Raw genomic sequence first — 22,052 nt, 5'->3', positions numbered from 1 at the left:
GTTTTATTTTGAGGTCTTTGATCCACTTGGACTTGAATTTTGTGCAGGGTGATAGATATGGATCTAGCTGCATTCTTCTGCATACAGACATCCAGTTAGACCAGCACTGTTTGTTTTTTTTTTTAATTATCATCATCATCACCATCATTTTCGAGACAGGGTTTCTCTGTGTAACAGCTCTGGCTGTTCAATGGGTTATTTTAAAAAACAAGGATGTGACAGGCATGGTGGCACACATCTTCAATCCCAGCACTGGGGAGGCAGAGGCAGTAGGACCTCTGTGAGTTTGAAGCCAGCCTGGTCTACAAAGCGAGCCCAGCAAAGCCAAGGCTACAAGAGAAAGTTTGTATTGAAAAACAAACAAACAAACAAACAAACAAAAACCCACAAAAAAAACAAACAAACAAAAAATAAGAGTGAAGTTGGAAGAGGATGCGGGAGTGAGGAGTAGATGTGGGGACAGTTAGAGAGAAGAATAGGGGTAAAGACAATCAAAATATGTTAAATGCATGTATGAAATAATAAAATACTGGGTTTGGGGGCTTTTGTTTTTTGTTGGGGGGATTTGGTTGGTTTGGTTTTTTGTTTGTTTGTTTGCTTGCTTGCTTGTTTTAAGTTCCAGAAGCTAGCAAGAAGGCTCAGCAGTTAAGGGCATATACAGTTCTCGTAGAAGACCTGAGTCCAGTTCCCTGCACCCATATCAGGAAGCTCTAAGAGATGTGATGCCCTCTTCTGGCCTCCTTAAGCACCTGCACTCGTATGTGCATACCCACCCAGATACATAGACATACCAGTGATTTAAAATTAGAAAAAATCTTAGAGAGAAAAACTGGGGGAGGGAAGGCTAGGAACTACTTAAAAAAAAAAAAAAAGAATACCAGTGCCCATCACACTCTGAAAGGTGGCCTGCAATGGGACACAAAGACGCCACTCACACCCCTTGATGCAATCCCACACCCAGCTGCCCAGAAATGCCTGTGCCTCACCTAGCACAGGGCAGGTGACTGGTTAATTGTGGCTGCAAAGCAGAGAGTGCAGCGATACTGATGGAGGGTAGGGAGCTGTCTCTGGCTAGGGCGGGAAGGCTTCTGGAGGCTGCTGGGAGGGACGGCCTTCTGGAATAGGAGAGACACCATGGACTTCCTGTTGGTGTCATTCATCTGGAACACTGACCCAGGCTAAGGATAATTCAGTGACTGCACTGTGGGGCTGTCCCTGTCAGTGTCCAGTGACTTCTGAGCCTGCCCGCCTCCCCCAGTACTTCTCTCCCCTCCCCCCATCTATTATCTCACCCCTGCAGTATTTCTTTTTCTCTGTCCATGACTTCTCAGGAACTTGGGGAGCCTGGCTAGGGCTCTGCTGTAGGACCAGCACTATTTGTTAAAGATGCTGCCTTTTTTCCATTGTGTATTTCTGGCTCCTTCATCAAATATCCGGTATCATAGGTGTGTGGATTTATCTCTGGATCTTTGATTTGACTCCATCGATCAACATCTCTGCTTTTGTTTTATTTTGTTTTTGTTTTTGTTTTTTTAATGCCAATACCATGTAGTTTTTATTACTATAGCTCTGTAGTACAACTTGAAATCAGGGATGGTGATACCTCCAGAATTTCTTTTATTATACAGGATTATTTTAACTACTCTGGGGTTTTTGTTTTTCCATATGAGGTTGAGAACTGCTTTCAAGGTCTGTAAAGAATTGTGTTGGAATTTTGAAGGGGATAGCATTGAATCTGTAGATTGCTTTTGGTAAAATGGAGATTTTTACTATGCCAATCCTACAAATCAATGGGATGGGAGATCTTTCCAGCTTCTGATATCTTCTCCAATTTCCTTCTTCAGAGACTTGAAGTTTTTACCTTATGGGTCTTTCACTTGCTTGGTTACAGTTACACCAAGATACTTTATATTACTTGAGGCTATCATGAAGGGTGTTGTTTCCCTGACTTATTTCTCAGGCCATTTGTCATTCGTATGTAGGCGTGCTACTGATTTTTTGAGTTAATCTTGTATCCATCCACTTTGCTGAAGGCGCTTATCATCTATGGGACCTTCCTGGTGGGATCTTTAGGGTCACTTATGTACACTATCACATCATCTGCAAATAAAGATACTTTATTTGTTCCAATCTGTTTCCCCTTGATCTCCTTCATTTGTCTTATTGCTTCAGCTACAACTTCAAGTACTATACTGAATAGATATGGAGAAAGTGGACAGCCTTGTCTTGTTACTGATTTTAATGGAATTGCTTTGAGTTCCTCTTCATGTAATGTTGACTATAGGCTTCCTGTAAATTGCCTTTATTATGTTTAGGCATATGCCTTGTATTCCTAATCTCTACAAAACTTTCATCATAAAGGGGTGTTGGATTCTGTCAAAGGCCTTTTTTGACATCTAATAAAATGATCATGTGTTTGTTTGTTTTTTTTTCCTTTCAGTTTATTTATATGGTGGATTACATTTACTGATTTTCACATATTGAACCATCCCTGCATCTCTGGAACGAAGCCTACTTGATCAGGGTGAGTGATATTTTTGATGTGTTGCTTGATTAGGTTCACAAGTATTTTATTGAACATTTTTGCATCTAAGTTCATAAGGGAAATTGGTCTATAATTCTCTTTCTTTGTTGTGTCTTTATGTGGTTTGGGTAGGAGGGTAACTGTGGTGTCATAAAATGAATTGGGCAATATTCTTTCTGTTTCTATTTTGTGGAATAATTTGAAGAGTATTGGGGGATGGTGTGTTGAAGCCCCGGGGGGGAACCCTTAGGATTAGGTCTGGGAGAATAGAAAGAGTGGAGAAGACCCAGGGGCAGTGTACCTGGTCTTCTGGCAGGTGTGGCCTGTGGTTGAGCTTGGGGCTGGAACACAGTGATAAGGCACGAAGGAAAAGGTGTGTGTACATGTGGGCGTGTCTGGGATCCACAGGAGGCATGGGCAAGAGAGAGGGGAAGCTGCAGCTGGTGTTTTGGTGCAATACTAAGGGCAACCCTGAGGATTGGGTCTGGGGAAAACGAGAGGGGATTTATAATTTTTGTTTTTGTCTATTGAGACAGGGTAGCCTGGAACTCATGATATAGCCCAGGCTGGCCTTGAACTCACAGAAAGCCATCTGCCCCTGCCTCTGAAGTAACTGGAATTAAAGATGTGCCCTACAATGTTCAACCTGATGTCTAGCTTCTGATTCTGTTTCTACATCCTAAGTGCCAGGGATTAGAGGCGTGCCCCATCATGCCCAGCTTTATATGGTGCCAGGGATTAGAGAGGCATGCCCCACCACGCCTAGCTTTATACGGTGCTGGGGATCAAATCTGGGCTTCCTATATGCTAAGCAAGCATCCTATCAACTGAGTTACATCCCCAGGCCAGAACGTCATTCATTTTTACAGCCGAGTAATGTCCCACTAAGTGTGTGTGTGTGTGTGTGTGTGTGTGTGTGTGTGTGTGTGTGTGTGTGTGTGTGAATGTGCATGTTTCTGTGTTGTACACCACATTTTTCTTTATTATTCATTGATGGATACCTTGGTTCATTTATCTTGGCTAGACAGTCCTATTTTCTTTTTTTAACTCTTTCAAATGTATGCTTATTCACGTGTATGTGGGTACATGTGTGCATGCAAGTGTGAACGCACATGTGTGAGCATGCATCTGGAGGCCAGAGTTGGTGTAAGGTGTATTCTTCCATCATTCTCCACCTTATATTTTGAGGCAGGATCTCTCTGGCACCCAGAGCTCACTGGTTTGGCTAGACTAACCAGCTAGCTTGCTCCAGGGATTCCTGTCTCTGCCTCCCATGTGCTGGGATTCAAGACAGGCGGCTATACCCACTCAGCGTTTATAAAGGTTCTGAGGACTTGAACTCCAACTGCACCCTTGCAGGTCAATTGTGTTACTTACCAAACCATACCTCCAGCCCCCAGTCCTATTTTCCATAGAGGATGGAGACTGTGGGTCTCAATGGCCTCCTACCTGCATCTTCCAGAAGGTGTCACGTCTCAGAGCTGGACTATGGAACTCTCAAATGAGAATGCTGCCAGTCCCTTCTTACTGAGAATACTTGGCACAGAGCATGGCGGACAGAGGGTTCTTCATAAGTCAGCATCCAATTGTCAATGGATCTCTCTGATTGCCCTTGGGGCTTGGGGGTGTATTTAAGAAGGAGACTCGTGAACAAGGCTGGACAGAGCACATTGAAGTTTGGAACTGAACTTTTATCTCACCTGGGGGAAACCCAGCCACCTCCAGTTACCCAGAATCCAGATGAGCCTTGCTTCACTGCAAAGGTTGAGTCAGTGCCAGGATGCCAGCCACAGAGACACGGTTGCTATGTCATCTTCTCTCAGGGCCCTCGTCCAGATGGACACCTAGGCCCAGGGCCAGGCACCTCAAGGCTAAGTTTTCATTTCTCAGAGTCCTCTCCAAACCACGGTGCCCAGGAGCCTTCATTTTAATACTTTTGGAAAAACCCCAACCAAGTGGTGAGACTTGGAGAAAGGCCCCACCCTGAACTTGATAGCCCAGACATGACCACTTCTAACTGCCACATCCAAGAGACCCTCCCATTGAGGATCTGGGTATTTCCACTTGTGGGAGCCCAACAGGCACCAAGCATCCTTTAGCATCTCGTGAGGCAGGGCTTCCCAGTCTCAGTCCCATGCAGGAGGCTGCGGGCCCGGGAAAGGGCAGGGAAGGCTGGGAGGAAACTCGTGCTTCCTTCCCAGCGGCCCATTCTCCAGCTCACACCTGAGGGGAAGCGGCTCCAGTAGCAGATGGCTCAAAGGCTGCCCACTACCAACTGACTGGACACCCCCACTCACCAGAACTCAGCCCCGGAATCTCTGCCATCTTGCCCCAGCCTAGTTGTGTGACCCTGGAATGTCCTCCGCGGGCTCGGGTGTCAAATATTGTTCCCCAGCTGGTGATGCTGTCTTAGGAAGTGGGGGCCCACTAATAGAAACTGGTAACTGAGAGCCCGTGAAGGATATACCTGCCCCCCCCACTTCCGGTTTCGCTCCTGACTTCATGATTTACCATGATGTGAACAGCCTCCTTCATGTGTTCCCACTGCTGGGAGCTGAGCTCCTCTCATTTTGCCACCATGGTGGGCTGAGACCCTCTGAAACTGAATCAGAATAAATTCTTCCTCCTTTTAAGTCATTGCCATCAGATATGTTGTCATAACAACACAAAAGCAACCAATACAGGCCCACATGAAAAGCTGTAGAGAAAAGCAGTTGAAACCAAAGACTAATTTACATGAAAAGCTGTAGTGAAAAGTCCATTTATAAAAGAGTGGCGGGGTACACTTTTAATCCCAGTACTAGGGGGAGAGAAGCAGGCGGATCTTCATGAGTTCGAGTCCAGCCTGGTCTACAGACCAAGTCCAGGAATTCCACTAACATGGGCTTTAGTACATGTGTTCTTAACAATTGTGCCTGGATTGTTCATGAAGATTTCATGAGGCATTAGAACAAAGCTAGCCGTCATCTCAAGCTATTTTTCCTCTTAAATATTTCTATGTTAGGCAAGTATCAAAAAGGAAAAACCCATAAAAGCAAAGCAAAAACAAAACGAAAAACTAGGAAAAAAAAAAAAAAAAAAAGCTCAGTACAAATAAAATGTAGCAAAAATAATGAGAGCAAGAGAGCAAATTGCAAGCCTGCTGCTGCAGCTTCTGGTGGTGGTAGTGATGCACACCTTTAATCCCAGCTCTCGAGGCAGAGGCTTGCAGATCTCTGGGAGTTTCAGGCCAACATGCTCTACAAAGTGAATTCCAGGACAGCAAAGGCTTCAAAGTGAGATTCTGTCTTAAAACACCAAAATAAATAAATAAATAAATAAATAAATAAAGTATATATGTAAAAATAATCAAATAAAATGAAAGCAAACAGCAGGTAACTTTACAAATCATGGAAGGTTAACTGTTTGTGCCTTTAGAGAGTAAGTTGGGTCACAGCTTTCTCTAGAGACCACTTCTGGCACTATGGCCAAGGGTGAACACGGAGACACACCATCCCAACATGCGTCCACTGGATGTCTGCACTGCAGCCTCACAAAGCACTCCAAACCTTAACATGTCCATAATAACTATGCTTGTGGCAGGAACCAATTATTTCTTTTATTTCCCGCTGGAACTAACCAGTATGTAGGCAATTTTCTTTGCTGAGGCACAGCAGCTCTAACACTGGTCCTTCTGAAGCTCTGACACACTCATGGAAAAATTCCACAAACCCATATTGGCCACCTCAAGATGAAAACGAGTAACTCCCTAAAGTTAACTAGCTCTACTCCCCTAATATTAAAACAAAACAAAACAACACACAGGAAATATAGAAATTCAAATAGAAGTAACATAAACCTGTCATAAACTGTAAACAAAAATATTTGTGGGACAGCATGGATGAAAAATAATCTGCTGTGTAAACTTTAGAATGAGGCAGACAAAGCTTAGAAGGCCATTTCAGCCGGGCGTGGTGGCGCACGCCTTTAATCCCAGCACTCGGGAGGCAGAGGCAGGCGGATCGCTGTGAGTTCGAGGCCAGCCTGGTCTACAAAGTGAGTCTGGGACAGTCAAGGCTACACAGAGAAACCCTGTCTCAAAAAACCATTAAAAAAAAAAAAAAAAAAAAAAAAAAGAAGGCCATTTCATTCTCCTCCCCTTTCCCCGCCCCCACCTTTCTCCTGCTTCCGGTTCATCTCCTTGGGTATGGGATGTCCACAATGTCACTGTCTCTCAGCAACTGCATTATCAGCGTGCCATCTTGTACAACTTTTCACTTAATGCATCAAGTTGGCCATGGGTTCATCAAAGGCTGTTTTTGCAGGAGAGCAGACTCATAATAGGACACACAGAGACGGTAAGGGCCAGACCCAGTCTGACAGGATGTGTTGGCTGCATTTGCTTTTCGCTGATTTCAAATGCTTCTTGGTGTGTGCCTGCTGAAACTGGTCCATAGCAGTCTCAGCCAAGGGAAGGTAGTAGTCGCCCTTCATTTCCAAATAGAAGACTTTGCTCTCTGTTCACGAACCACTGGAGACCAAGAACTTTTCGAAAAGAGATAGCATTGCAGATGTCTCTTAGATCAGTCTCTGTATTTTTTCTCTGTATTCTTTTTTTTGTTTGTTTGTTTTAGGTTTTTCTTTTTTTTTTTTTAATTTTTTACTATTAATTTATTCTTGTTACATCTCAATGTTTATCCCATCCCTTGTATCCTCCCATTCTTCCCTCCCTCCCATTTTCCCATTATTCCCCTCCCCTATGACTTTCCTGAGGGGGATTACCTCCCCCTGTATATGCTCATAGGGTATCAAGTCTCTTCTCGGTAACCTGCTGTCTTTCCTCTGAGTGCCACCAGGTCTCCCCCTCCAGGGGACATGGTCAAATGTGAGGCACCAGAGTATGTGAGAAAGTCATATCCCACTCTCCACTCAACTGTGGAGAATGTTCTGACTGTTGGCTAGATCTGGGTAAGGGCTTAAAGTTTACCTCCTGTATTGTCCTTGGCTGGTGCCTTAGTTTGAGCGGGACCTCTGGGCCCAAATCTGCCTATCATAATGTTCTACTTGTAGCTTTCTAGGACCCTCTGGATCCTTCTACTTTGCCATTCTCCCATGCTTCTCTCATCTAGAGTCCCAATAGGATGTCCTCCCCTCTGTCCCAGTTTCCTGGTAAGTGAAGGCTTTCGTGGAACATGCCCCTTGGGCTAGTATGCAGATATAAGTGAGTATATACCATTTGAGTCTTTCTGCTTCTGGGTTAACTCACTCATTATGTTTCTCTGTATTCTTGAGTCATCTGCTGCTTATTTTCAGCACCTTCCATCTTTTCCTCAATACTTGAGGTGACCCTCTAAGAACAGAAAGAAGATTCTTCTCATTACAAAGCTCCAGCTGGGTACAGTTTCAGATTTCATGCAGGCTGCCATGTTATTATAATACTCAGCCTTCTCTGTCAGTTTGGCTCTTTGTATCAGGTCATTTTTATCCATAAAAATATTCTGTGTCCAGAGTGAGTGGCAGCACACCAACCCAGATCAGCCATCTCTGGGTGTGGGCAGTGTTGATGAGGCTGAGACTCTGTCCCTGATCTTCTAGTGATTTTCATCAACGGGTACCTTTAGGAGTCAGCCCTACCACCACATTCATAGCAGGTTGATCTGTGGTCCTCAAACATGATATGTCCACACCCTAACATGGCAGAATATGGCTTTACCTTGAAAAAGAATCTTTGCATCTGACCCTAGTCTATCAAGTCTCATCTGGACTGCCTGCAACCTCTTCCTTTGTGGCCAGGCAAGGCCACCTGGCCAGGGAAACATGGTCAATGAGTGGGCACCGGAGTCAATGTCAGAGGCAGCCCCTACTCCCCATATTATGGGACCTACAAGAAGACTGTGTTGCCTATCGACTACATCTGAGCAGGGGTCTGAGTCCTCACCATGCATGGTCCTTGGCTGATGCATCAATCTCTGCAGCACCCCTACCCGTACATCCCCCACCCCTACCCCTGCCACCCTGGTTTGTTGGCTCCATTGGTCTCCTTGGAGCTTGTGTCCCCTACAGGTCCTTATATCTCTCAACTCTCCCATAAGACCCCCTGCGCTCCACCCCAAAGTTGGGCTGTGAGTCTTAGCGTCTGCTTCGATCTCCCATTGGGTGGAGTCTTTCAAAGGACCTCTATAGTAGGTTCCCATGCCGTTCCCTCTCTTCAACCATTTCCAGTGTCTGTTCTATTTGCCCTTCTAAATGAGAGTTAAGCATTCTCTCTAGAGTCTTCTTCTTCTTTTTTTTTTTTTTTTAAGCTTCTGTAGGTTTGTGTATTGTAGTGTGGTTATCCTGTATTATATGGCTAATATCTGCTTATGAGTATATACCATGTGTGTCTTTATGGGTCTGGGTCCCTCAGGATAATCTTTTCTAGTTCCATCCATTTGCCTGCAAATTTCCTAATTTCTTTGTTTTTAATAGCTGAGTAGTATTCCATTATGTAAATGTACCACAGTTTCTTCATCCATCCGTCAACTGAGGAACATCTAGGTTATTTCCAGATTCTGGCTATTATGAATCAAGATCCATGAACATAGTTGAGCAAATGTCCTTTGGGTATTTACCCAGGACTGGTATAGTTGGGTCTTGAGGTAGAACTATTCCAAATTTTCTGAAAAAGCTCCAGATCAGATGATAGGGGAGGAGGGCTTCCCTTTTGGAGGATTAGGGGAGAAGGGAGTAGGATGGAAGAGGGGAGTGTGGGTGGGAGAGTGGGACTGGGAAAAGATGAGGGAGGGGCTATAATCAGGATGTGAATTGAATAAATTAAACATTCCATGGCACTATGGGAACAACCCAATGCATTTGTAGATCTCTGATGCAATCTCAAGTTTTCTTGGCTGGACATGGTGGTGCATACTTGTGATGCCAGCACTTAGGAGGTGGAGGCAGGAGGATCAGAAGCTCAAGACAATAAATTTTTAAGGCCATTTCATCCAAGGCAGGACACTGGGTAACTTCCACTCTGGGGCTACCATGAATAGAACTGCCTGGAGCATTCCCATCCAAGGTCACACACACAGATTTTCTGTCTCTTTTCAGAAGAATGTTAAGGCGGTGTCTCACTTAGCCCAGGATTGCCTTGAACTCATTATGTAGGCTGTCCTTAAACTCCTGATTCCCCATGACCCCAAGTGTGTGTGTGTGTGTGTGTGTGTGTGTGTGTGTGTGTGTGTGTGTGAAGGGTGTGGCAGGATGCACACGTGTCATGGCTCACTGTAGAGGCCTGAGAACAACTTTGTGGAGTCATTGCTCTCCTACCTTGATGTGAGTTCCGGGAATCGAACTCAGGTTGTCAGGCTCATAGGACCATCAGTTGTTTTCTTTTGTCTTGTTTTGTTTTGTTTTTTTGAGACAGAGTTTCTCTATGTAGCCTTGGCTGTTCAGCACTCACTTTGTAGACCAGACTGGCCTCAAACTCACATCTGATCTGCCTGCCTTTGCTTCCTGAGTGCTGGGATTAAAGGCATGTGCCAACATGACTGGCTTTTTTTCTTTTCTTTTCTTTATTTAATTAATTTAGTCAGATTACAACTCAATTGTTATCCCATCACTTGTATCTTTCTGTTCTTCCCTCCCTCCTGTTCTCACGCTATTCCCCTCCCCTCAGTCTATGACCAAGGGGGACCTCCTCCCGCACTATATGGTCATAGGCTATCAAGTCTCATCTTGGTAACCTGCTTATTCTTTCTTTGAGTGCCACCAGGCCTCCCACCAAGGTGAAGGTCTTGGTTTTGTTTTGGATTTGGATTTTTGGTCCATCATTTTTGCCCAATGTGAATTCTTGTCAACCTCCTTTGTACTTTTCTTTTGTACAGGGTTTGAACTCAGAGCCTCATACATGCTGAAATGTTCTGTCACCAAGCAATAGCCTTGCCTTTGTGTATATTTTAAGGAACTATCAGACTGTCTTCCAAAGCCTTCCTGAATTTTCTTCTCCGGGCTGGACTCGTGCTCCCTAGGTAGCCAAGGATGACCTTGAGCTCCCGGTTCCTCCTGCCTCTGCCTCCCAAGTGCTGAGATTAAAGGTGTGCACCACCATGCCAACGCTGAATCCAGAGCTTCATTTACACTTGGTAACTACTCTACCAAGTGCATTACATCCCAGTTCTCTCTCTCTCTCTCTCTCTCTCTCTCTCTCTCTCTGTGTGTGTGTGTGTGTGTGTGTGTGTGTGTGTGTGTGTGTGTGTGAGATGTGATCATTCTCTGGCTATATGAAGTATATGAACATATAAATACATACCCAGTGAAGCTCAAAATCCTGCTGGCAGTGGTACCTGGCTGCAGTTCCAGCTCTGGAAAGACTGAGGCAGTTCAAGTCCAGCCTGGGTTATATCCAAAGACCCTGTCTCAAGGGAGAAAATGCAAAGTCATAGATCCAGTTCACAGAAAACAAACTAGGACACTGTCAGTCTCCCCAGAAGCTCCTGTGGGTGTCTGTCCATACATGCTTCCCCTACCCCAACCCCACCTCCATCCCATGCACAGCCACCCCTGCTCCAGGAGGCCCTATCTTCCAAGAGCATAGGCTCATTTTCTTCTGGAAGTTGAGTATCTCCCACCCGCCACCAGCGGACAGCAGCCCTTCCATCAGTGGGGCGAGGAGCGGTGGGGGGTGGAGGGGGGGGAGTGGGGGCTGGCAGAGAATGCTTGCCACAGCTTCAGGTTTGAACTGTATTTCCCACTACTTTTCAGCTTCTCTCCAATTTGCACAGCAGGACTAACCAGAGAAGCCTCCACAATAAAGCTAAACTCCTCCAGGTCTCCCAGGATCTCTTCCTGTCTCTGCCCTGCGGGAGGAGGCAAAAAGGTCAAGAAGGCTGGGCACACAGCTGCAGTAGAGAAGTCACACTGTGGGGCCTGGACTGGGAGAAGGGCTTCCAGCCAGCAGGTCCTTGAGCCTTCCCACCTGCTGGGGTTTTCCAGAGGCCAGTCAAGCAGGAAAGAAGTCTTTTCCAGAGTGTTTGATTTCAGCTCTGGCTTTGATTTCTTATCCTCAGCTTGAAATTAAAAGCGGGACCTCCGGTCTGGGCAGTAGCTTTTCTCACAGGTATTTGCGCCGGGACCACAGAGACTACACTCACATGGCCTAAAAACTGCCAGACCTAACATGAGGAGAAATACTAATGACTTAGGTATAGCCTGAGGCATGACAGACAGAGAGCCTTTCTCAGCACAGACACAGGGGAGCAGGGATTGACTTCTTTGCTTTCCAAAGAGGATCTTTCTTTTTCTCCAAACTCCTACCCCAAGTGCTGCCTGCAACAGAGTGGGACTAGTGGGTAACCCCAATGCCCATCACCCAGAAGGAGACTAGTGGGTTGAGGACAGTGGACAGCGATGGGCACGTAGATACTCTGGCTTCCTCGTCAAAGAGGATGGGTAACTGGCACTAGGAACTGATACCAGTTCATTAACTGCTGCTATGCAGAAGAGTCTGACCTGTCTCAGTTCAGTTCTTTGACAGCAGAGGCTGGGCAGGAACTGATGGCTCATGCCTGTAGTCTAGGCTATTCATGAGACCGAGGCAGGGCTCTCTAGAGGAACAGGATTTATAGCATGGATCTCTCTCTGTAAAGGGGATTTATTAGACTAGCTTGCAGGCCAACAGAAGGGTCCAAGAACTCAGTAGCTCAGGCCGTGAGGCTGGGTGTCTCAGCTGGTCTTCAGTAGACACTGGAATCACGAAGTACGCTGTAATGCCTGTGAAGGAACGGACTTGCCAGCAAAAGCGAGAGCAAGCAGAGAGCAAGCTTCCTTCTTCCATGTCCTTATATGGCAGAAGGGGAGGCCCAGATCAAAGGTGTATCTTCCCACCTCAAAAGATAAGGATTAAAGGTGTGTCTTCCTTAACACAAGGATCCAGATTAGAAGTGGGTCTTCCTACTTCAAATGATTTAATTAAGGAAAAAAATATCCCTCACAGGTGTGCCTGGCTATTCCAGATATACTTAAGTTGGCGACCAAGAACAGCTATCACAAGGATCATAGGCTCACGGCCTACCTGACTACTGAGTGAGTTTAAGGGTAGCATAGACCTTGAAGAATTGTCTCAAAATTTAAACAGCAGGAGGATGAATGACACACCTCAGTGGGAAAGCATTTACCTAGCACATGCAAGGCCTTACATTCAACCCCCAGTACTATCTTTTCCAATAGTGATGATGATGATGGTGGTGTCCATAAAAGGCTCAAGAAAATGTAGAAAAGGATTATCAAGAGGCCTTTGTGACTCCTCCAGACGCATCCAATTTATAGCCCAAAGGCTACATGCATCTTGGGATAGCCATGAATGGAACCCAATAAAAAATTATAAAACAAATTATCACAAGATTAAACCTTGCCTGTGTGTGTGTGTGTGTGTGTGTGTGTGTATCTGTGTGTCTGTGTGTCTGTTTGGTATATGTGTGAGAAAGAATAAGCCTTGTCACAGGTGGGAGCAGTCTTGGCGGCACCCCATGAACACCTTGTGACAGACTTGAGTGGAGCCATCCCGGGTCTGGAATTCAGGAAGCAGACCTGGGAACCCCACCTGGACTATTGTCTTTTTAATGGACCCTCACCGGGAGAAGGAGACGGTCCTTCCCACAAGACTCAGGCAGTTGGGGAAGAGAGAATAACAAAGTTGGCTGTAGAGAGAGTGGGAAGAGCAGCGGACCAGCTGGACCAGCACGTGGGCCAGAGAGACACCCAAGGACCCATCCCGTGGAACGGCTACCGGAAGGTTCACTCTTTTGTCTCTTTAACCTTTTTCCTTTTTGTATAAGCTAGTTGGGTTGTATAATAAAGTTTAATTGCTAAGAAACAGAGTGAGCATATATGTATGCATACAATGTGTTCATATGTAAGTGCCCTGGCATGCATGTGGCATGTAAATGACAACCTTGGAAGTGGTCCTCACATTCCATCTTGTTTGAGACAGGGTCTCACTGCAGAGTATGCCAGGCCAGCTGCCATAACAGCTCCCTGGAACTCTCCAGTCTGTCCCCATCTTACCTTAGGAGCACTGAGATTACAGGTGAGGAGCACTGGGATAACAGGTGAAGAGCACTGAGATTACCGGTGAGGAGCACTAGAATTGCAGTTGAGGAATGCTGAGATTACAGGTGAGGACAGGTGAGGAGCACTGAGATTACAGGTGAGGAGCATTGAGATTACAGGTGTGCACTTTTTCACTCAGTTTTAAGACTTTTTCTCATATAAAAAATTTTTAGATTTACTTATTTATTTTTATGTACAAGTGTTTTACCTGCCTATATGTTTGCTCACCATGCATGTACAGTGTCTGAGGAGGCAAAAAAAAAGGGCACAGGGACTAGTGGGACTGGAGTTAAATGTGAGTTCTGGGAACTGAATACAGAGTCGCCAGTTCTTTTAACTCCTGAGCCATCTCTCCAACTCCTGTAGTTTTCATGATAACTCAATTGCGTTTAGAGGATGACATCATGTCAGTGTCAAATGGGCCTTGTCTGCCTGGATTTGTTAATTTCATATATATATATATATATATATATATATATATATATATATATATATAGAGAGAGAGAGAGAGAGAGAGAGAGAGAGAGAGAGAGAGAGATCTGTGTGTTCAGGACAGGAGGCAGCACTGTAAGCTGAAACAAGATGGCCATCTGCAAACGTGGCCTTGTAGTGACAATTTTGAACTTTTGTTTTGTTTAGTTTAGTTTTGGTTTGGTGTTTTGGTGTTTTTTGAGACAGAGTTTCTCTGTGTTAGCCTTGGCTGACCTGGACTCACTTTGTAGACCAGGCTGGCCTCAAGCTCACAGAGATCCACTTGCCTCTGCCTCCCAAGTGCTGGGATTAAAGGCATTTGCCACCAGGTCTGGCCTGACAATTTAAACTTTTGGTTTCTTAACACACACACACACACACACACACACACACACACACACACACACACACACACAGAGAGAGAGAGAGAAATATTATAAAAATGTTTTCATTTTAATCCCAGGTGTGGGATATGGGCTGATTCAGATTGTCCACAGCAGCTGACTGTGATTTGCCTTGGGCTCTAGCAGGAATGTGATTTTGCCAACAGATAGTTTCTGTGATTGTATGACATTTGGGATTCTGGGGACTTTTCAGAGGGTACACAAATGCTAAAGCCCTGAGAGGCAGGGTGGGTTGTTAGTTGTTGTTTGGTTGCTGCTGGTCACAGTTTGTTAAGTAGCTGTGCACAAAGAAGAAACAAGAGGAGAGGAAATTACATATCCTGACAGCTAAGGTCGAACCTCCCCCAAGGAACTCGACACCCCTGAACAGCAGGAAGTAGTCTCACAATAACATCACCCCCTTTTCCCTCTCCCCTTTCTTTCTCTCCTATCTAGTCTTAGGGGGTTGAAAGGGTGGAGAAAAAAGTAACCAAAGATGGGCTACATGGCCTCTCACTCCCAGGACTGGGGCTCGCAAGACATTTTAGTATGTGTGTGAGTGTGCACATATGTGTTCATGTATGTGGCGGCCCAAAGACAACTTTGAGTATTGTTTATGCCTTAGGAGCCCTCTATCTTCTAAAACAATTATTATATTTACTTACCCGTCTTTCTTTCTCTTTCTCTGTGTCTCTGTCTCTCTCTGTGTGTGTGTGTGTGTGTGTGTGTGTGTATGAGTGTATGTGAGTGTGTGTGTGTCACTTGCCCCGGTGAGTGTGCAGAAGTCAGGAGACTACTTTCAGAGTTGGTCTTTGCCTTCTGCCATGGTCCCAGGGCTTGAACTAAGGGCAATCCCATTCTGTAGCAAGCATCTTTACCCTGCTGAGCCATCTTGCTGCCCACGCCCTTCTTCTTAAGATAGGGCCTCTCACTGGCCTGGTGTTTGTCAAACTGGCCAGACTGGTAGGCCACTGAGCCCAGGCGTATTCCTGTCTCCACCTCTCCAGCCAGTGACATTGCAAACCTACATCACCACACCAGGCTTTTCACATGGGTTCTGGGGCTTGAACCTAGCTCCTTATGCCTGTCAGGCAGGCACTTCATTTCCTGAGCCATGCCCGCAACCAGAACTGCAAATGACTCCCCTTAGAGAGAGAGGGTTTGCAGGCCCATGGTAAACTACAGCAGTACTGAGCTTTCTTGGATAGGACATGAGGATGTGGCCCAAAGAATCTAGATCAGTGGCTCTCAACCTCCCTAATACTGTGACACTTTAATAAAGTTCCTCACGTCACGCTGACCCACAGCCATAAAATTATTTCATTGCTACTCCATAACTGTAATGTTGCTACTGTTATGAACATAAATGTCTGTGTTTCCCCATGGTCTCAGGCAATCCCTATGAAAAGGTCGTTTGATCTCCCAAAGGGGTCACAACCCACAGGTTGAGAACCGCAGCTCTGAAAGCTACTTTGGAATTTCCCTGTCAATGCACAGGTACGTGGAGTCTCAGCTGCTGAGAATGCCAGGACTTTACTTCGCAGTGGGGAGGGAACATCTTCTGCTCGATGTTCTTCTCCCTCGGCTTCTAGAAGTGGGGGATTCTGGGCCCCTGTGGGTGGTGAGGCCACAGGTTGGGGGCTTGCTTGGAGGCTTCCGTGTTAGAACTCATGAATGAAACAAAATAAACCAAACACACCAAATGTCACCTGGCTTCTGTGGCTGTCATAGCCCCGATCACTTAACTAAGTACACGTGATATTCATGACTTCTGAGGAGTCTCGGGTGGTAGCAAGACCTCATATGTGCGTGAAACGTGACCAACCTTGCTCTTAGCACCCCTGCCCTGATGTTGGTCTCAGCCTTCTGAAGAACAGATTAATCAGAGTTGATTTAAAACAACAACAACAAAAATGGGGTCTCGCTTGTCTGCTTGCCTGCCTGTCTGCCTGTCTGCCTGTCTGCCTGTCCGCCTGTCCGCCTGCCTGTCTGCTTGCCTGCTTGTTGTCTGCTTGTCTGCTTGCCTGCCTGTCTGCCTGTCTGCCTGTCTGCTTGTCTGCTTGCCTGCCTGTCTGCCTGTCTGTCTGTCTTTCTGCCTGCCTGCTTGTCATCTGCTTGCCTGCCTGTCTGCCTATCTGTCTGTCTGCCTGCCTGCTTGTCATCTGCTTGCCTGCCTGTCTGCCTGTCCAGCTGCTTGCCTGCCTGCCTGCCTGTCGGCTTGCCTGCTTGTCTGCTTGCCTGCCTATCTGCCTGCCTGCCTGTCTGTCAGTCTGCCTGTCTGTTTGCTTGCCTGTCTGTCAGTCTGCCTGTCTGTTTGCCTGCCTGTCTGCCTGTCTGCTTGCCTGCCTGTCTGCCTGTCTGCTTGCCTGCCTGTCTGCCTGCCTGCCTGTCTGCCTGTCTGCCTGCCTGCCTGTCTGCTTGTCTGCCTGTCTGCCTGTCTGCTTGCCTGCCTGTCTGCCTGTCTGCTTGTCTGCCTGCCTGCCTGCCTGTCTGTCTGCCTGCCTGCCTGCCTGCCTGTCTGCTTGTCTGCCTGTCTGCCTGTCTGCTTGCCTTCCTGTCTGCCTGTCTGCTTGCCTGCCTGTCTGCCTGCCTGCCTGTCTGCCTGTCTGCTTGTCTGCCTGCCTGCTTGTCTGCTTGGCTGCTTGCCCTCACTGTTGCTGGCAAGTCTATTGCTTCACTAGCTTAGTGGATGCTCCTTCTGGATTCTGGCATATGCTGAAGACCAACTGAGACATCTATAGTCTGTGGACCAAACAACTGTTGCATTCTTGGGCTTCCCATCTGCAGGCAGCCATTGTTGTCTCCTGTACAATGAGATCACTGACTGTAAACTGCTCTAATAAATCCTTCTATTAATTCTGTTCCTCTAAGGAACCCTTCACTCTAGTCCAATGAGTGGGTCCTTTAGGGGGAATGTGAACTGTCCCCAGCTTATGTTTTGACTATTCATTTCTTAGCCACTAATGTTTCAGAAGCTGTGGATCTGATGGGGGAACTAGGCCTTGAGAGGGTGGGTCTTAGGTCCTTGCTTTTTGATTACTTGTGGGCTACAGTATGATCAGCTTGTGTGCCAAGCAGACTCAGCCTGGACTTCCCTCCAGGGCTGGATTGAGACCCTTTGAAATAAATAGTCAACCAAAGCTTTCCTCTCATACACTATTCATGCCAGGCTTTCTGGTTCAGTGACACAAAAGTACCTAACATAGGCGAGGTGCAGGCTGGCAGCAGGCCTTCGTGAAGCTTCCCAGATCCCTTTACGTGGACATGTGCAGACATCTACTTTAAGGCTTATTTTCTAGCCTTTGTACTTTCCCATGTTGGGCCAAATGCCATCTCTCTGTAAGGGACATCTTGTACATCGAGGACAGTTAGCAGCATCCCTGGCTACACACCTGCTGGAGCCTACTCACTCTCTGGCATTAACTGAAAGTGTCTTAGACAGTTCCAATGTCCCTAGGATGCAAAGTCTTTATGACCGACTGACCCACTATTCTAGAAGAGCACTTGCCTAGGAACCTGGCATCTTGCATGGAACCCTGGTGTCTCGTCCCAGTGCCACATAAACGAGACATGATGACTTTACCCCTATACTCCCAGCATTTGGGAGATGAGCAAGAAGACTGGTGTGAATTTGAGACCAGCGCAGGCTACATAGTGAGTTCTAGGCCAGTCTAGGAAGTGTCTCAAAAAAAAAAAAAAAGCCTGTTTCATGGCAGCAGGAACTGAAAGATTGGATACGTTTTGATGGCATCATGACTATAAACCCAGCTGTGTGTATCCTCAGGATTGTGGTAATGAAGAACTGACACCCAATGACTGATACATGCATTCACCATTCTGGAAACGAAGATATCAGTAGGGCCATGCTCCCCTCACCCCACACACCATGCAAGAGAGGACTTCCCCCCGGCCTCTAATGCTGCTGGGGCCTCCAATCCTGTCCCTCAGTGTGTAGACACAGGACTCCCAGCCTGGCCTCCGCCTCACATGCCCTCCTTTTCCATTCCCACTCGTCTGTGCTTTAAGCCTCTCCCACTGTTAGAGACACCAGTCGTTGCAGTTAGAGCCTAACAAACTTTCCGGATGCTTATCCAAGTCTACGAAGTTTAGATGGGCATGGTGGCGATAGTCCCAGGACACTAGCTGCTGATGCAGAAATATTAGGAGTTCAAATCTAGTTACATAACAAGACCGTGTCATCAACCGATCAGTCAATTATCAATCAATCACATAACAATTTGGTTTCCTTGCCAAGCACGCTCATCTCCCAAAAAGCAAAATTTTCAGGCTCTCTTGCTATTTGTTGATTAAAAAATTACTGTCAAGGAATAAAGCCAGTACCTAGCTGGGCTTCATACATGCCCTTCCCTGCTTAAATTTGGAGAAGCGGACGAACGTGTTTTATTTGGAAAGGAGAAGTTACCCCTGTGGTTTTTCTATCTCAGGAGGAAGTTCTGTGCAAAACAACAAAAATTTTTTTGAAATACTTTTTTCCCCAAATATTTTGGATACTTAGAATTAGCCTCTATCTAATACCCCAGTGGTGCCTAACGTGGGGACAGCTGAGAGCTGAGTCAGCCTGAGCAAGCAGCTGGCCCTCGCCCACGGTCTTCCTCTGTGGGTCTGTGGATGACCATCACACGTGTTTATCCTCAATCTGTCTGGACATGGCAGCTTCAGATAAGTGCAAATTGAGTGTCTACTGAATACACAGAGCTCAGTTTTGGGAAGGACTGACCAACAGGCTCCCTACAGAGGGCACAGAGAATACTAGGTGCGCCAGCTCATGGCCCTGAAGCTGGGAATAAAGATAGTAGGGTTGCTAACTCTAGAAGGGCCAGTTCAAGGCCAGGAAGAGATGCAAGGGATAAGGCAGGACAGCTAAGTCAGCTAAGTCAGATTCCAGAAAGGTCAGGACTTGCTCTCTAGGAGAGCACACACAATGTGCCATTACCTTTTCCCTAAGTAGAATTTTAATATATATATATTCTTGCATCTTATATATCTACACAGACTAAATTCTGGGTAAAATGGGCTTTAAAAAAAAAAGACACCTCTTTTCTAGAAGTATCCACTCCAGGAGAAGCAAAGACGGGACAAGGAGAAGTTTAAGCCCTTGACCTCCAAAATGGTGATATTGCTTGGCCCCGCCCCTCTTCTGAAGACTATACTTCTTCCATTGTTTGCTTGCCCTGATTGAACCCTCTTTTTTTTTTTTTTAACAATTTATTTATTATGTGTATAGTACTCTGTCTGCATGTACACTTGCACACCAGAAGAGGGCATTAAGTCACAATCTAGGTGGTTGTGAGCCACCATGTGGTTGCTAGGAATTGAACTCAGGACCTCTGGAGGAGCAGTCAGTGCTCTTAACCTCTGAGCCATCTCACCAGGCCCTGATTGAACTCTTCACTGCTTATTTTCTATGGTATTCCTTCTAGAGCCTTCTCTTTCAGACACATAAGAGCTGAGATGCATCTGGGGTTACCATTAAAGGAAGCTGGAGACCTCCCTGTCCTAGCACCTCCTTGTGGTAGGAGGAAGAGGAGAAAGTCCTAGATTTCAAAAGGGAATGCTGAGTTAGCACATGGCTTGTTTTATTTTGAGATAAGGTCTCTCGTGTGGCCCAGGATAGTCTCAAACTCACTAAAATGACCTTGAATTTCTAATCCTCCTGCCTGTCTTCCAAGTGCTGGATTACAGTCCTGAATATCACACCCTGTTTAGCATAGGCACTATGATGGTGGCTTTTGCCTCTGCCTGCTGGGGGATCAGGAACAATGCATTTGTCATCTCTGGGAGATGACCGGAAATGCCTTTGCCACACTGTGGGGTTGGTTGCTAAATGAGCATGCCCACAGAATCATACTTCCTGGGGCTGTGGTGGCACAAGGATCCTGGTCACCTTGGACGAGGCTGAAAACCTGAGGACTCTGGGTCCACCCATGAGATGCATGCCGGGGACTGCTCTTTGAAACAGACTTGAAATCCCCAAAGACGTGAAGGAGTAGAGAGGAGGTGTGGGAAGGAGGCAGTTGCTGCTTGCTGTAAACAGCTGTGTAGAGTGTGTAGAGTGCTGCACCTTGGCCAAGTGCAGCAGTGCATCCACGTATCTCTGCAGTTGGGAGAGGCTGAAGCAGGAGGATGGCAAGCTTGAAGCCAGCCTGCACTGTGATACCTTGTCTCAGCAGCAAACAAACAAACCCCCTCACCGTATGCCTCGAAATCCTCATTGGTGAGAGGAGATGTCACAGGAGCGTTGGAAACCATGAGGTTTTGATGAAGCCCACACCCTGTTGCCTTGATATCCCTAGATTTGCCTCTCTGTAGGACTTGGCTGCCATATAAAAGGGTGGAGGCTACCTGGGTGACTTTGATGAGACCTATTAAGGCGATGTCACTTTTGCTCAAAAGAACAGAATCTGAGTGCTAACTCCAGCCTGGTGAGCCCTGACCCCGAGCTGCCCAAAACATCCGGTACTGTTGCCTTCTCATTTGAAGAATCAGTTCAGCTGTCACTTAGCTCACCTGCCCCAGGAAATCTGAGTACTCCACGGCTGGATAAAGAGAAGGAAAGATGAGTTATCCTCTGATGAGAGGACACACTTTTCCTTCCCAGAAGTCCCTCCCTGGGGCTTCCATCACTCTGGAGTCCTAACTTTTCCTCCTCCTCCTCCTCCTCCTCCTCCTCCTCCTCCTCCTCCTTCTTCTTCTATACTGCATTAGGTATTTTTCTAATTCTATGATAACACAACATACCCAAGGCAAATTATAAAAGAACATGTTCAGCTGTGCCATGATGGTGCAGCAAAGGTGTGGCAGCAAGGACAGCTGAGAGCTCGAATTCCAAATTGCGAGCAGGAAGCAGAGAGCATAGTGAAAATGGTACAAGTTTTTGAAACCTCAAAATCTGCCCCCCCCCCACATACAGTGACAAACCTCCTCCAACAAGGCCACACCTCCCAATCCTTCTCAAACAGTTCCACTATCTGGGGACTGAGCATTTAAAGATGAGGTTGTGGGGATAGTGTCGTTCAAACCCCCACAGCTCTTGACCGAAGCTGGGGTGTGCTGTCCCATAAGGCTCTGGGCTTTCTTGCTTCTCGCTGAAGCTCACCTCACTGCCCTGTCCTTCTGCTAGCCAGCCTCCATCACAAAGGCATAACTTTTCCCTTTCTCACCTTCCTAATCTGGGCCATTGCTGAGATAAACAGTTCTCTTGTTCTATAATTTTGCTTTTGAATGCTAACACAGTTAGCTTGCTTTCATGTCTGTTTCTGACTTGTTTTATTAACAAGACTAACAGCCCATGAGACAGAACCCCCATTTCCCAGTAACATAAAGATAAGAAGATTTACTGTGGGGCTGGCCATGTGGCTCGCTTGGTAGAATGCTGGAAGCCCTGGATTTGACTCCTAGTGCTGAACAAATCCATACAGAGTCTTGTAATGCTAAACATTTAAGAGGTGACAACAGGAGGAATTGGGGTTCAAGTCCACCTTCAGCTACACAGTGAGTTCCAGGCCAGCATGGAACATACGTGAGGAAAATTTTCACCCTGTTGTAAGCTTACAATGACCGTAACATAGCATGTATCAGTGATGGAT

General features: G+C 46.3%; 1 pseudogene; it reads right to left on the bottom strand.

Moving 5' to 3' along the window:
- Positions 1-4,650: 4,650 nt before the first annotated feature.
- On the bottom strand, positions 4,651-15,462 carry LOC127208600 (14-3-3 protein zeta/delta-like; annotated as a pseudogene).
- Between the last annotated feature and the right edge of the window lie 6,590 nt (positions 15,463-22,052).

This window comes from Acomys russatus, chromosome 25, assembly GCF_903995435.1.
Source record: "Acomys russatus chromosome 25, mAcoRus1.1, whole genome shotgun sequence".
NCBI lineage: Eukaryota > Metazoa > Chordata > Mammalia > Rodentia > Muridae > Acomys > Acomys russatus.
This window is presented reverse-complemented; position numbering and strand designations above follow the sequence as displayed.